Genomic DNA, 16,354 nt, shown 5'->3' with positions numbered 1-16,354 from the left:
TCTCGCAGAACTATTTAGCTGTTTCTGTATCCCATATATTGACCATCTGTTGAGGGATATAGTCTTCTTATTGACAATACTACACATGAGGGCACTACCCTCCTTTTGCCCCAGCCGAGTTTGCCACACCTCCACAGAACAAACTGTCGATAGGCGGCTTTCGTGAAACTCTCTTTGGAGAAATTGAATTCATCTGCCCGAATGTCGCAGCGAGCCTCGATGCAAACCTCAAGAATGTCCCTGTCTAGGCAATTATTGTCGAATGCCTGAAATCTTGTAATACAGGTCACCCTCTAACAACAAACATTTTCGATTTCATTCGGCATTGGCCTACACGCATTACATTTGCACCACTCGGGAGAAGTCTCACCAGGATTTGGAGGGGGAGGTGGAGGTGCATTCTTTTCTTGAAGAAGCTTCTTGGCAAAGTCTAAGCTTCCCCTTCCCATAGCCAAAACATTCCTTAGAAGGTAAGCCATGTCTTCTCTCTGAAGAGGGGCAAGAAATTCCTGTAATAAAGAAATTATGAAACATCAATCTAGTTTCTTGTTTCCAGCAATTGTACTAAAATACCTCTGCATGTACACGTCATATATTTACATTTTTTCTTTTCAAAACTCTACAGTACGTCAGAACAGTTTGTCACTCGAATGCTATCTCGTTATAAAGGTGTCTAGTTGGTGAGAGTACATAGTGTGCCCGTAGATAACTGGAAATTTCTCCCAGCCTGGCTTTTAGAAATGAACTTTGTGGTATGTACCCAGTAGCTTGAAGGACTTGAAGGCTAGTATGGCCAACAGTGTTGTCAATTATTTTGCGTGGATAGCATGTCAAAAGTTAGAAGACGTCTCATTAATATGAGCTACTTCTTTCTTTGGGTACGTTATTTCATGTAGGCTCACTGCAACATGTTCCTTATGCAATTTGAAAAACGCATTTTATACACACACCGATTTGAGTCACAGAGGATTGAACTTCTCTTGCAAGCTGTACCTCTCCATCGGGATCAATGGCTTCATGTTCGTTTTCTTGGGTATTCTCACGAGCCTAAGGAAGACACATCGCGATGTTAGCCTTGATAAGGCTTTAATTTCTATAGGATAAATGAACTTATTAAGAGCTGTGAGCTATGATTCGCATTTACATTGTTTTTACATTTCGAATGAGGACATCTGCACCGAGTCGAGCAATTCTTGTTCGCCGCTTTACACAGACAGAAACCCGGACCTTTCTTTCGGGCACAGGCACCTTTACAGTTACACATCATCTGCAACACCAAGTGAAAAGAAAATTTTTAAGCCAGGAAATGATAAGGAAGAAATTAGCAAAATTTTAAGCAACATCAAATGAGATGGTTGCATGTGGCTTTACCGATCTGTCACCTACCTCTTGATCTTACGCAATCTCCTCTTCGCTCCCCGCATAGATTCTTGACCCGTAGGCGTTGAATCCCACATGTACTTGCAAATCAATAGATTCGTCTGTTTCCATAATTATTAAAAGAAGGAACTCCTGCTTTCTTCGCACATCGTGATGTATCTTGTTTGGAAAAGACCGGGCGACGGGATTATAACAGTCGACCAATCAGAGTTCGCCATTTAACAATAGCGCGCTTCCAAAACAAAAACAAACGACTGCAAAGGATCTCGGATGAAAATGGGCCTTTAAGAACGACAGTACTGCTAAACTTAAACTTTGTATATCACCACTTAATGGCATAACTAGTTCAATTCTAAAACTCTGTCACCTGAATGCAAGATCACTGCGTAGACACAAGACAATGCAAAGACTTGAACTATTCAAGTTCTGATATCACTATTTTTGCAGAAACAAGATTTAGTTCCCAAGATTCTTGTGACAAATATAACATAGTTGGTTAAAAACTCTTTTGAAATTACAGTCCTTATACATACTGTAGTCTTGGATCAAGACCTTTTGGTGGTACAGCTGTGTTTCGCAAAATCCCATATTGCCCTGGATATTCCTACTGTCACAATGTACATGGTATTGAAATAACTGGGATTGAAGTCACAATTTGTGAGAACTGTACAGTCTTGGGTATTTATTGCTCTCCAAAAATTCCCAGAGGACAACTTTGTTAAGCAGTCTCAGAAGTGTTAGATACCATTTTGACAGAGAACAACATTATTAGAGACTTAATGTAAATTGCCTTATTGAGGCAGACAAGCTACCTTTGTGGAATTTAATATTTAGAGATAAATGTTAGAAACAGTTGATATCAACATACACAACTTACAATAGAACATTAATTGATCATATATTTAAAAACATCTCACTTAAATATACAAGCAGGTGTTTTAGAGACTTCACAGATCACAACGCAATTATGGGCCTCATTTCTTAGTGCTATTAACTGATTATTTTTTATGGAAAATTCAGACAGATTTAAAGACATAAAGTAGAAATTGATACCCCGTAGTGATTCAAAGAATGCTAATAAACTCAGTCAGCCAGAGTCTTGGTCACAAGGGAAGGCTGTACATTACTGTCAAATGAAGATTAGCCAACATACATGTATAGATTCATATTTGAAACAGACCACACAAATGACAAGATTGCTTTCATTTAATTAGAAATCAGCAGTAATAGTACTAATAGCAATAATAATTAGAGCAATAGTTTTCACAATAATAAAGTAAACAAACTGTCTTTCATTTGACAGCTAGTCAAGAAGTGGCTTGTGAAATGTAAGTCATTATCCAGTATCACCAGTTGTTAAGAATTATTTTACTAAATCCATTTAGTAAATCTGTTTTTCATTGTAGTACGGTTACAATTTCAAAATTCATGTTCCTTTTTTCCCCTTCTTTTCAAGACTTCATTTAGAGGCATCACTTAGAGAGGACATGTGTACATGACAACAGCACTGTCTTACAGTTCTCCTGCGATGTAGAATACAGCTTACTGAACAGTCTCTCAAGATTACATAAACGTCTTCTCTTGCTCGGAGTTTCGGCTCAACTTATTGGCGTCCGGCATACGCGATTGTGACTTTCGTCAGCTTCTGCAGATGGGGAGCTTTCTTTCGATTTTTTCGTTTATCGAGCATCGTAAGGGAGTTAGAATTGGAGTAATATCGTTAAATATATCACATTCACAAATGCACTTTCAATACGGCCTTCGCAAGCTTTATAATTCAGGAGTTCGGAAACGTAACCATTGGCAACGTTTATCACAACAGGTTAATCGTAACACTCTTCGTTTGCTGCAGTAACGGAAACAACAAGATCTCAAACATTTAAAATTCCGCCCTGTACACCATTAAAGAAAAGCAGCGTGTTAATCGGGAGCTCTTTTCAAAACTCATAGAATCCTCGGTCAATACGGAAAGAAGTGTGGGTAGAAACACGAGACGTATTCGAGTGTTTTTCCCCCTTCTTGAGAAAAAATGAAATATATTTGTAGCGCCGCAGTTCAAATTTAACACTTGCCTGAAATTTTTAGTCTTAGTGTTCAGTGAATTGTTCTAAGTGAAATCCGGCCGAATTAAAGCTTATACATAGAGACTTGCAAGTTTCTTGATGTGATAAATTAGGGAACAAAATGCTCGAGGCGTGTGTTTTATGAATGGAAGATAGCTGGATTCAAAGGAACATGAAAATTGCTCGGGATGATAGCGCCGTAAAACTCGGCTGCAGTGACTGATGTGGCCTTCCACTTAACGCATCAGAAAGGATATCAGAGCAAGCTCTTAGTTCTTCACTCGAAGGGTAGACTATGTAATTTCTGAGGCTTGCTTCACTGCGATGACCAGAGATCGCCATGATGAGCTAGTCGAGATGTACCCCAGTATGGCCGCAGTCGCTCAGACCTCATAAATTTTAACAGTTATGCCACTGTAGGTTTCCTTTATCGACTCGTGAATGATTTACACTACCCGCACGGATCGCACAAATCGACAGTTTTACGAATCGTTATGATCCGTTATTTTGGACAACCCTCTGAGCTGCCGCGAAAGATTAAATAATATCAATCAATATCAACGATCATTTAAAATAAGTAAACCAAGTTTGCGTCGAAATTTCAAACCAAGTAAAATAGAACAATTACCGAGTCACGTGATGATTAATGCGCCCGAAACCTATTTAATTCCCTAAAACGTCTAAGGCAACTAATACGCAAATAAAATTGGAAAAGATTAAAATAACCAAACCGTCGGACTCGTAAGGTAACCGCATGTTGAGGAAGTGAGCACACTTCGCAAGATTTCTGACCCATATTATTAACTCGGCATCGGTTCAATAAAATAAGATGTGAAATTTCTATTTTTTTAGGTACATTAGGGCAGACGTGAATACATTATGGACTGCCACATATAGAGATAAACTTTTATAATTTCCAATTTTTAATATAAGAGAAGAATCGAGTTTCCAGATGGGATTTAAACCCACGACCCTCCGTGATCCAGGCGGATGCTCTAAGCACTGAGCTACAGGAGACTCTATGGTGAGCAAGGGTATAATTTCCAACTGCCTTTAATTGATTTCATGACAAAAATCTTAGCCAAAAACAAGGTAGTTTCTATAATTCACGCTAAGTCAATGCTGTCATAAATGTGGAACGTTGACTTGTCAATAACACATGGCACTGATAACAACGCACGAGGAATTAATTATTGCAGTTTTCGACGAGACTGATGATTCCAGACTTGAGGCTGATCGTTGTAAAAACGAGCTCCAATGTTTGATTTTCATTTCCTAAGCGCGGAAAAGTGTCTTAAAACGGCAAACAGCGTGAGATGCATATTGTGAATATGATGAAAAAAATATGACAAAGCTTAAGAGAATGCTTTCCAAACTCTTAAAAGAAAATTGCGGTAGGACAGAATTCATTTTAAATACCTGCTTGCCTGGAACTCAGAGTCTAGATCATCAAAAATACCACATCATGTCGTGGACACCGGAACAGGTTTTATGAGTTAAATGTTCGTCATTTTTATGCAAAGTTTATGGCCAGTAAAGAAAATACAGCAATGTTTGGCGTGAAATGATAGAAGTGCCTCCAAAGCAACACGACAAAAAGACTCGTTCCACAGAAAGAAAGGTCACAGCCGTTCACAAAAATTTCCCTAATCACACTCAACGAAACAGACACATTCAGTGTAATGTGCTCTGATCGACGGAGCCGGACAGCCCAAGGGAGTTCTGGAACACGTATCGTCCTTTCCTTGATACAAAAACAAAACAGGCTGATGACATTATTCTTGAAGAAAACAATCAGGTCATAAGTGATAAGTGTGAAATTGCCGAGCTTTTGAATCAACATTTTATTAAGATCACGGAGAGTGTGAGGGCGGCGAGCGAAGAGGAGTACGGTAAGAATTTTGTAAACCATCCAAGTATTATAGCAATACTACAACGTAATAGCAACGCAAGTTTCTAGTTCCAGCACACTAATCAAATACAGATCGAAAGCCTGCTATTGGAAATCAATTGTCGCAAATCGTGTGGCCATGACATGATGACACCTAGGCTTGTGAAGGATTCAGCGGCTGTGTTATCTAAACCTATTGCAAGCATTTTGAACTCGTCCATTGACCACGGTGTGTATCCGAGCGAGTGGAAAAAAGGTCAGGTAACATCCTTGTTTAAAAAAGGCGATGAATTCAACAAGACCAACTATAGGCCCGTTACAGTCCTTACAGTTGTCAACAATGTATAAGAAAGGCTGTTGATGGTACAAATGAAAGAGTTTTATCGCGCCATCTTATCTGATTTCATCAGTTCTTATAGAAAGTTCTATAGTTGTGAGACTGCCCTGTTACGTCTGACAGAGGATTGGAGGAGCATGCGCGATTGGTGGGAATTGGTTGGTGTGGTGTCCATGGATCTTTCCAAAGCGTTTGATCTTATAGAGCGCGACCTATTGTTGGCAAAACTCAAGGCTTACGGTGTTGGTGAGAAAGGCTGCGAGCTTCTAAAAGATTATCTAACTGGAAGACAGCAGAGAGTAAGAATTGTACTCCAGGTGGCAGAGCATAGGCCGAGGTGTGTTGAAGTCCTAAATGTAGTAACTTTTCTAAATGTAATCAAGTCCTAAACGTAATTACATTTGGTCCTAAATGTAATAAGCCTCTAATGCAATCGTCCGACTGCGCTAATGCGTTGGTGTTATAGCGGACATCCACATTGAGGTGTTAAAGTGACAGCTGTTGCACCGAAAAATCCTCTGACCAGTATTCATGTCACATTGCAGGCTCGCTGATGTCAACCAGTATCTTTTTACTTCGTAGTTGCAAGTCGAGTAGCATTGGCTGGAGACCGTTATATATACTGACAGCTTCTAATGACAGCTGGCAAAACAGAGAGTAAGCTAACCAATACCTCCACATATCACTGGCTCAGACTCCTAAGTACATTAGATTTTGGAAAAATGTGATAACGGTATACTTGTGTGATCAGTGATGGAGGTACAAGTCATAAACCAAATTAAGAACTTGGACAAGTAAGTCTGCAAATTTGTAGGTCGGACAATTTTCGGGCTTGGATATGAATTTTTTGTCTTTAGTTTTTAGACCAGACCTTGCTAGCATGCACATTTTGTTTCCTAATTCGGATCCTGACCGGCTCTCCAGAAAGTTGTTGTTTTCAAATTGTCGAATATTTTCGTGGTTATGTGAAATTATATACTCAGTGACTCACATTTAACAGGTGTAAATGAAAAAAAGCTGCTGACCAGCTCATTCAAAAGGGTTATCTATGTCAAAGGTTGTTAATGATGTACCGATCCCCAAAAACTCACGCACAAATTTGTGCTTTTGCTCTCTCTGAGATGTGAGTAAAACTAATCGTGTGAGCCGTTTTTAAATGGTGTACTAATTGATTTAAAGAAAAAAAAGGAAACAGCTGGACACAAATTCCCCGCGCAAAATTTTCAACGGAAACATCAAGAATCAACCGAGTGTTGCCAAATAAATACAAGAAAATTTAAGAAGTCTCCAAAAGGAATTAAAAGAAGGGAAAAGAAAAACTAGAGACTTTAATTTTCAAACACAAAACTTATTCAAATACCTTATCCTACTGTTTAAGCTTAACTATCAATCCGCCTCTGCGCTTCTAAAGCACAGTGACTTACTCGCTTGTGTGGTTGATCGTAACTTTTGGACAATGTCTGCGACGAAGTCGCAGAAAGCAGTAGAAGGGCTAGACAGTCAAAACAAAGAAAAAGTTTAAACGACCCTCTTGGGTTTATTGTGCTACAAAACACAGCTGGCTCTCTTTCTCGATTCTCAAAATAAAAAAGCCATTCTTGATTCTTATCAGAGCGAAATCTTTTTGCTTTAAGGATAAAATCTACCTCAACTCGAAGTCATTTACCGTCGTTTCTTTCAATTTTGGGTAATTTTCTCATGCCGAAATTATCATACACAATCAATAGAATACATAATTTCAACTGATACTGTTTATCTGAAGAAGAATACCTTCCCTACCCTCGAAAAAATCCGTTCAAAACATCAGGAACACTAATTTAGCGGACGGTGCTCATTTACCCCGATGGTGACCCAGTGTCGAAAACGTTTGGTCTTTACTTTTCAAATAAACTTTTGCTTTGTAAACGGCTCATTTTTAAACCCGTGATAAGATTGAAAGGTTTTAAAGTAACTTGTTTCTTTGAATCTCTGTCTGTTTGTTCTCGAGGTCATATTTCAGAGTATCCGGCGCGAATTGTGTAGTACCGCTAGGATGAATTGTCTTAATTCAAAAGGGAAATTTCCCTTCTTAAGGCGCATCACGCTACATTTACTCTTTCTCAAAAACAATAAAAGGACTCGGTCGGAGCGCAACCTCAGTCGCCTCCCTAACCCTGAGAATAAGTTTCAGGATGAACTCCGTGATGTACTGGCGCATTTCCGATGTATAAATCATTACGCTAATCAGTCTCATTTTGCGCCGCCAAGAAACTTTAGTTTCAAGGTGGACATACAACAAGACTAACCACCATTTAGATGCATCTTTCTTGACAGAACAAGAAAGATCGCTACATGTTGTCGCTTTCTGATCGATGTCCCTTGTTAGTCCCTTTTTAAACACTGTCACAACAGAAAAGAGGAAGCAAATACCTTCACCAAATACCAAGACGATGGCTCATCGCGGAAAACAAGAACATTTTCCAACCTTTTCGCACAGCCTAAGAAATAACTCTCGAAGTCTAACTTAAAGTACAGGCAAAGGGTTGCATTTAAGACCATTTAATTAATGAGTTTTAAGACTAAGGAAAGTACATATACTGCGGGACTTTTCAAAAGCCCTCAGCTGCCAATATTTCTGCGTCACCACTTTCGATTTCTTCCAACATAATGTCCACCACAGCTTGTGGTATATTTTAGAAAACGCTAACAAGAAATTAAAATAAAGTGTCCTATGTATTGAGAAGAAAATGCAAAGAATACGCCTTTATCTGCCGTCGATTAACGGGTTGTATCCCTGAACATAGGCAATGTTGAAATCTATGTAAATTCTGTTTGGAAACAGTTTCCGCTTCAGTTCTTTCACACGTCCTAGATTGTTCCTAGTTTGAATGGGTAAACAGCACTAGTGGTAATATTAAATTAACTACATCGTTCGTTTACAACTGCCACAATGCTTCCGCAAATTCGGATTTGTCTTCTCATAAATTTCTTTAGGATCCCAAGGTTGAGTTTTCAGTTTTCATGTCTTTTAAATCGGCATTAGTTAATGGTCAGACATAACAAATAGTTTCGTCTCGTCCGTCACGTCTCCATGTCTAAATGTAAATGTGGGGGTTTTCAAGGACACGTGATTGGCTGTTTTTAATTGCCGTGATTCGTGATTGTAAAATGTTAAAGGCGTGAACTGTGAATTATATGCCAGTCGCGATGCGTGAAACAAAGATACTATTTTCCGTTATCCGTTATTACTAAAGAGAAAACGCACTTTTTCCGTGAAAAATTACTTGCCGAAACCTGTTCGGTGAAGATGGCCGCATTGGTCAGAGTTCTATTGTTTTAGGATCTGTCAATTTGATGCCAAAAGCATACACATCAGTACGTATGAAGGTTTGTAGCCAATGCTTCTTGGTGTACATCTCAAGCCAAAAAAAAAAAAAGACCCTGCTTAAAATCGGCGAGAGAGCCCACAATATGCCATGAATTTTGGTTAGAGGATTCTCTGGTGCAACAGTTGCCACTTTAACATCTCAATGTGGATGCACAAGCACAGTTAAACTAATGCATTGGAGGCTTATTAAATTTAGGACCAAATGTTATCACACTTAGGACTTTATTACATTTAGGACCAAGTGTTATTACATTTAGGACTTTATTACATTTAGGAAAGTTATTACATTTAAGACTTCAACAAGGTGTTCCTCAGGGGGGTGCCCTTGGACTAAAGCTCTTTAATGTCTTCATTAACGATCTGTTTCATCATGTTACGCAAGCCAAGCTGAATGTATATGCTGAGGACCACCAAGTGTACTACTCAAACACTGATCCAGTTATATTGGGAAAATGTATTTGTAGTGAAGTAGCTAAGGCAAGTCAATGGTACAAAAATAACGCTATGAAAGTTAACGTAACTAAACACCAAGCGCTTATTTTGGGAAAACTGATCACAATTTCTCTTTCCCAACTAAAAATTCTCTAGACATTTTTGGTATGAATATTGATAACACGCTCTCTTTCGACAAACATGTATCCACTCTATGTGAAAAGATCAACATTCAATTTAAAGTTATGCAAAGATTTCGAAAACTCATCGCCAGAGACACTCTATTAAAGCTGTATAAGGCCTTCATCCTGCCACATTTTTATTACTGCTCCTCTGTGTTGCACTTTTCTGGCACCCACAATTCTGGTAAAGAGGCCTAAAACAAGCGGATTTTAAGGTTTCTTTTACAAGATTATGAATCCTCGTATAATACGTTACTGAATAAGGTCAACTTAAAATCTTTAATTAAAGATTTTAATAAAAGAGTTTTAAGGAAATTTTTAACAGTATTGCGTAACGGTCTGAAATCTCACGATCGCATCTCGAAGAATCGCTGGATCTAAAGACTGAAAAGCCAGTCTCTATGTTTCCGATCATATTCACTTTTTAAAGATTCATTCTCGGTATTACAATATTCAACTAAAAGCGTAATCAGAAAATGTTAACTGGCTAAGTTTTGAGAGGTCTTGTTTTGGTTGACACGTGCAAGCCTTTAAAGACAAAACTGACGGTGTTTGTTTAATTGAATTACCAGCCTTCGCGTTACCGCGGACATCCAAACAAACTAAACTGTATTACTCAGCTGATGAAAGGCTAAAAAAGGATGTGAGTCTTTTTCAATATTTCAATTGGTTCCCGAGAGAATCTGCATTAAAGTTAGACAAAAGTAAATGTTTCGACGAACTGATTCTGGCCATTTTCATCAAAATCTGACAAAACTACAGATATATGTATCCTGTCAAGAGACCTTCTCTTGACTTTGTACATGCGTGTGGCCCACAACAGTTTCCCCAATTTTTCCAAAGTGAGGTATATAGAATCAGTGAACAGTTTCAAAAGATTGGTGTTGAGGTATACGCGAAAAAGTTAAGGGAGATGCTTTCGACCCCTCTCTTTTTTTGTCTGCCAAAGGACTTGAACATTATGGGAGGTGATCCGTCTTATACCTCTCCACGAAACCGTCGAAAATGAGGTTCCGAACAAAATTTTATTTTTAGAAAGTGAAAATTTTATGACATTGTAAATGGACAGTCAACAAATGGGCAAATTGAGTAGAAATCAATTATGTGAGAAGACCTCTTGATAGACCTCTTGTTGAAAGATCATGAATTAATTAAATCAATATATTGAAAAAAGTTCTCTTTCTTAGTATACAGATCTGAGCGAGTTTGACAATGATTACCTGAATGATGGTCGAATAATCATGAGCTTATGATGCTGCATGTTTGGAGCCAATATTATACTGTACTTAGTGATTGAGTTCTCAAATCTATTGCTTTGCTAAGGTAACTTAAGAAATATTGATATGATGAAAGAGGTTTAAAATTATTTCCCTTCTAGTCATAAAATGGTGAAACAACTTTGATACAAGTGTGATGATTCTAGTGGAAAGACCAAGGACGGATCGGGATGACAGAAATCGACAGACAAAACAGTAGAGTGCACATTGAGCTGAGGCGCAAGATTAAATGATATTAATTAACGATTATATGTAGTAAAAGAGAAACTTTTCTGACCAAGTTAATTAGACCAATTAAACCGATCCACGTAATGATTAAAGCACCCGAAACCTATTTAATCTCCCCACAACATGGAAGGAAGCTAATACACAAATCAAGTTAACAATAAGATTGACTAAGCCGCAGTACTCTTAATGTAACTGCATGCTGAGGAAGTGAAAATATTTCACAAGGTTTTTTGACCCATATTTTCTCACGCACTGTTTTTTTTTTAAATCCACACCGTTGATTTTCTAGAAACCGTAGCCTTGGGTGCCTTGGGTGAGCAATTTTGACGAGAATTTAATTTTGAAAACTGGCTAAAGAGAACCTCTATCTATTTCAGTTTGAAGATGTTTAGTCGAAATTGCGCTAAAAAATGGTGCATTTTGACAATGCGCATTCTGCTCAATGATAGTTAGTAAAGAAAATACAGCAGTGTCTAGCGTGAAATAGTAATAAAAGAGCCTCTAAAGTAACTTGGAAATACGATTCGTTCCACAGAAATAAAAGTCACAGCCGTTCACGAAAGCTCCCTGATCACACGCAACGAAACAGGCATATTCAGCTGTTCCGCCATAGAGAGTCGAAATGGGGTTCAAGTCAGAGGTCAAACGTCAGAAAACTTAACCTTTCAAAGAAGAACGATTTTAACGCCAACCGCAAAAAAGCAGCCAATCAGTGATTAAGGCCAGATATATTATATTTGAAACTCTGAGCATCATATTTTTCAACGCCACCCCTCAAAATGTAGCATCATGCCTGAAGCCACCGGTAGGTAGTTGTAACAAGGGTGTTCAAAGCGGCTTACAGTTACTTCTTACAAAAAACTGTCATTTTATTCGACCAAATTCTTAGCCTACACGTATTTATCTGTTATTGAATACGTGAGGCAGCAGCCAGGCTTTTAATAAGGTAACCTAGTCTAAAAAGTGTGAGAAAAGTAGTACTGAGAAACGTCATTTAAAACGTATTTTCTGAAAAGAACCCCAAAAACGTGTTTTTCAGTAAAAGTAATGGAAACGCTTTTCATATTATTACGCTCAAGAATGATAGTATTCATGCCAGAAGTGTGTTGATCATTATTCCCAAAAATATGCCAGTAAAATTTATCTAAGCCTATCGGTGACCATCAAACGGTTTCAAGTAAGGTATTTCAGATCTCACTATTTTTACTGCTCGTCACAAACAGTTCTGGATCTCGAGGACACTTTGGATCTTAGGACTGGAAAGTTAGCCTCCAAATATTTCTAATATACTCAGTCTAAAGTCATTCTCGGTATTGCAATTTTCGCCCGCACGCATACTCTGAAAAAGTTAAATGTATTATTTCATCGAAAATTATTGGGAGACACACCATCTTCTCGCTCCTTATAATTAGAATGTTTTCTTCGTCAAGCAGGTAAGAGAATCACCCACACTGGGTGCTAATCATGCCGTCACCCATTGGAGGGTGACGAGTGTCTCTGGGATACTATCTTATTTTTTTAAACTATGGGATACAATATTATTTTTTACATTATGGGATACTATCTTATTTTTTAAATTGTGGGATACAGTACTATCTTATTTTTAAAATTAGCTCAGCCCTTAGCTGGTCTCCAAAGCCAAAACAGTCGTGACGGACAAATTCCAAGAATCAGCAAGACTTTCTTTGCAGGATTGCTGATCTAAGAAAACAAGAGACTCTACCTAATAATTTGGTAAGGATGGGTGTCAATCAGCCACAATTTAAAAACCAGGCGTCAGCGTATTATGAGGGACAATGGAGTTACGGCGGTTTGAATCTCCACTAATGAAATCGCTTCCGTCCAAATGTGCTGCTGAAGAAATGACTTTCGCTAAATATCTGATAAAATGGCATACTCTGATCCTTAGAACCCACTCTAGCATTTTAGTGCATGTCACTGTCAGGTTATATTCATGCGGCACCCAAACTAAATTCTTTCTGAGATAAGGATCAAGATGGGAAAGGAATTCACTTGACTGAAATAACTAGAGATTATTCGAATACAGCTGATCTGAATTGACCTTTTTTTTTCCTTGTAGCATTACAAGTGTTTCCATCGGGTTCTTTGTCGAGTTAAAGTAATGTTTTCCAGGGGCGGATCCAATGGTTTTATGACCGATTTGAATTTGATCTCTAATCAAGGACACTTTCTATTCAACTACGACACAAACAATGTTCACATTTCCCAAATTAAACTCTCAACAAAGAAAGATTTTGACGCCAAACATCAAAGGCGCAGCTCACCGGTAACTTTCAAATGACTTGAAGGCTTTTCAGATCTCATCATTTTTACTGCCCGTTATAAACACTCTTACATGTAGGGGAATCTTTGGATTCAAAAACCAGTAGCGAGAAGTCAGCCTTCAGGCCTCCGATTGTCTGCACTTTTTTAAAAGCCATTCTCAGCCGGTAATATTCGCCTAAACGCATAATCAGAAAATGTTGAATGGCTTATCGTCACTGGGAACTGTCGGGGTAACATACTATCCTTTCCCTCTTTAGAATGTTTCCTTCGTCTAGCCTATGAAAGAATCGCCCACACTAGGTGTATATCATCTCCTAAGTAAATCAATTGACACATGTTTTTGGGAAAATGAGAAAAACAGCCTTTACCACTCCAAAACTGAAACAGTCAAGACGGACTTATTCTGAGAATCAACTAGATTTTTTCGCTGGATTAAAAAAATCGTCCCACTCGTGCTTCTTTAAAAGAAATCATGACAAACTACATATCAATGCAAAGCTAGCGCTTATGACGTGACTTATTCTGAGAATCATGAAAAACTACATATCAATGTAAAGCTAGCGCTTATAACGTGTACATTGTGAAAATAACAAAAATTTTCATAGGTTTTGTTCTGGTAAGCACATGCAAGCCTTTAAGGACAAAACTGACGGTGTTTGGTTGACTGAATTACCAGCCCTCGCGTTATCTCGGACATCCAAACGGACTGGACTGTAGCACTCAGCAGATGAAAGGCTAAAAAAGGATGTGAGGCTTTTCCAATATTCTTATTCTAAGTTGGACAGAAGAAATTAATTCGATTTCGTTAAAGCCCTACACGCTTTTGTGCGTAACTGCCTTTCCTTTTAAAACACTTCTGCCGTCGAAAGTCATCGCCAAAAAGTATTTTTTTATAACTGAAACGGCTCCCAGAAATAACCCGAGGTTCGTTTGCGCGATCTAGGTGCGAATCTCCACAAATTTATAAACCTCTCTGCGCAAGAGGAAAAATAAGTAATGATAAAAAGAAAATGAATTAAATGAGTAAAGAATAAAATGAGATAGATGGCTGACATTTTTGAGCCCTGCAAATTTTACCCTGGACCTTCGACCCCTCACGAAAATCTACACTCTTAAGAAATACACAGTTCTTACACCTCATTTTTAAAAGCGCGTGTCGATGCGGTCAGGCCGGCAACCAATGAAAAGCAACATTGAACTCTCTGGCGAGTCAAGTGACAAAGATGTTATTTAAATCAGTCCCGTAGGCTGAGGGGGCTCGGGGGACTCGGGGGACTCAGGCGACCCCCCCCCCCACCCCCACTGCCTGGAAAGGTCCACCTAGTGGCCTACTCACAAATAATTTGACCGGCTTAAAACATATCTCGCACGTAGAAAAAATATTACTGAAACCTTAGTTGTGAAAACGTGACACTATTCCTGCAAATGTGACGACTGTGGAAAGGAAAGAATAGACGATAATTTTATAATAAGAAGCCTTTGAATCACCAAAGAAACGTGGCAATTCCTTTACTTGATCACATTATCATGTGAATCGAAGAGCAGTTTTAGCCTTCGGCAAAATTTGCCATATCACTACTTGGCCTCGTTCCAAGTGTTTTCTGTTCAAGAAATGTCAACCTCAATGCAGCTGTTAACACTTACACTGATGATCTCCCGTCCCCTGAGTTGCTCGAAATGGAACTTACTCGATGGAGAAGTCGATACTTAGCAATGGAACCGCAATTATGGCCAGCTTCACCTGCTGTGGCAATCAAAGATTGTGATGCTGCCCTCTTTCCAAATATTAGCATTCTTCTCCAAATTTCCCGCACAATTCCAGTCACATCGTGCGAATGCGAACGAAGCGCAAGCACGTTGCGACGACTGAATAACTACACGCGTGCATCGATGGGAAAAGATCGCTTGTCCCATCTTGCGCTTTTGCACATTCACTACGCTACCCCTGTGGACCTGGACACTGTAGTAGACTGTTATACTCGGCTACACCCCTGTTGACTTCAACTGGAAAATCTTTTGCAAAAACGTTAAGTTTAACATTAAAGGTCCGTTTTCAGCGAGGAAGAACCCACCAAGGAATAAACCAGCTTACGGGCCTGTAAATTCACAGAAAAAATCATCTCGCGACCTTACCGTGGAAAACGATTGGTTGAAAGGAAGTCCAAAACTGCTCTACGAAAATCAAGAGTAAGGTCCGACTTTTTCGCCTTATCAAAATCTTCTGTCCTCGATTTCTCCCTTAGACTTGCAACAGAGTTACTTCTCTTTTAAATCGCCTCATGGCGACTCTTATTTCTCAATGTCTTGGGAAATTGACGAATTTAGTTCCGGCTTTTGTGTGGTGTAATACAAGTGTAAACGGAATAAGCAAATCGAGATCCCAGACAAAAGTCCGGGAAAAACCGTTAACACTCTGCTGGAGACTCTCGAATTATCACACCTCTCTCTTTTCGGTACCAACTACCCTAAAATAATAATCGTGACCATATTTTTCCTATGCTTACTTTTATCTTTTATAAATTAATTCATGCTTTTCTTTGCAATGCACACTGGGCCGTTTAGGTTCTTAGGGTCTTTTCGCAGTCCAAAGTCCTAGTAAAGAGATAAGAAAATCTGTTTGTTTTTGTACACCTTTTGTTCTCTTTGGCGCAGTGTTACCTTTACTTCCAGCCCATACACATGTTTCTACTTATTTCATCTTTACTTCGCCATTCCATTCATTTGATCGATACTGGGAGTCGTGTCCTTTAAATATATATTTTTTGTATTTAGAATGACTTTGCCGCCATGTTGTCACCATACGCATCTGATCATGATATGAGTGTTCTTTGCCTTTTCTTCTACCGAGTCCAGGGTTTCCAAATGTCTGAACGATATTCCTGACAGATCTTCGAACAACCAAACACCCTGC

The 16,354-nt window shown here is 38.8% G+C and overlaps 1 protein-coding gene and 2 pseudogenes across 1 annotated transcript in view; 1 reads left to right on the top strand and 2 right to left on the bottom strand.

Moving 5' to 3' along the window:
- The window catches only part of LOC111325904 (uncharacterized), a 217,500-nt gene that overhangs the window by 59,076 nt on the left and 142,070 nt on the right, over positions 1 to 16,354 (bottom strand). The gene's annotated exons all lie outside the window — the stretch shown is intronic.
- LOC148742666 (P2X purinoceptor 7-like) lies at positions 15 to 526 on the bottom strand (annotated as a pseudogene).
- LOC148742665 (52 kDa repressor of the inhibitor of the protein kinase-like) lies at positions 5,704 to 15,474 on the top strand (annotated as a pseudogene).

Source organism: Stylophora pistillata, chromosome 1, assembly GCF_964205215.1.
Source record: "Stylophora pistillata chromosome 1, jaStyPist1.2, whole genome shotgun sequence".
NCBI classification, from domain to species: domain Eukaryota; kingdom Metazoa; phylum Cnidaria; class Anthozoa; order Scleractinia; family Pocilloporidae; genus Stylophora; species Stylophora pistillata.
Note: the sequence above shows the minus strand (reverse complement) of the source record. Positions and strands in the feature narration are given on the sequence as shown.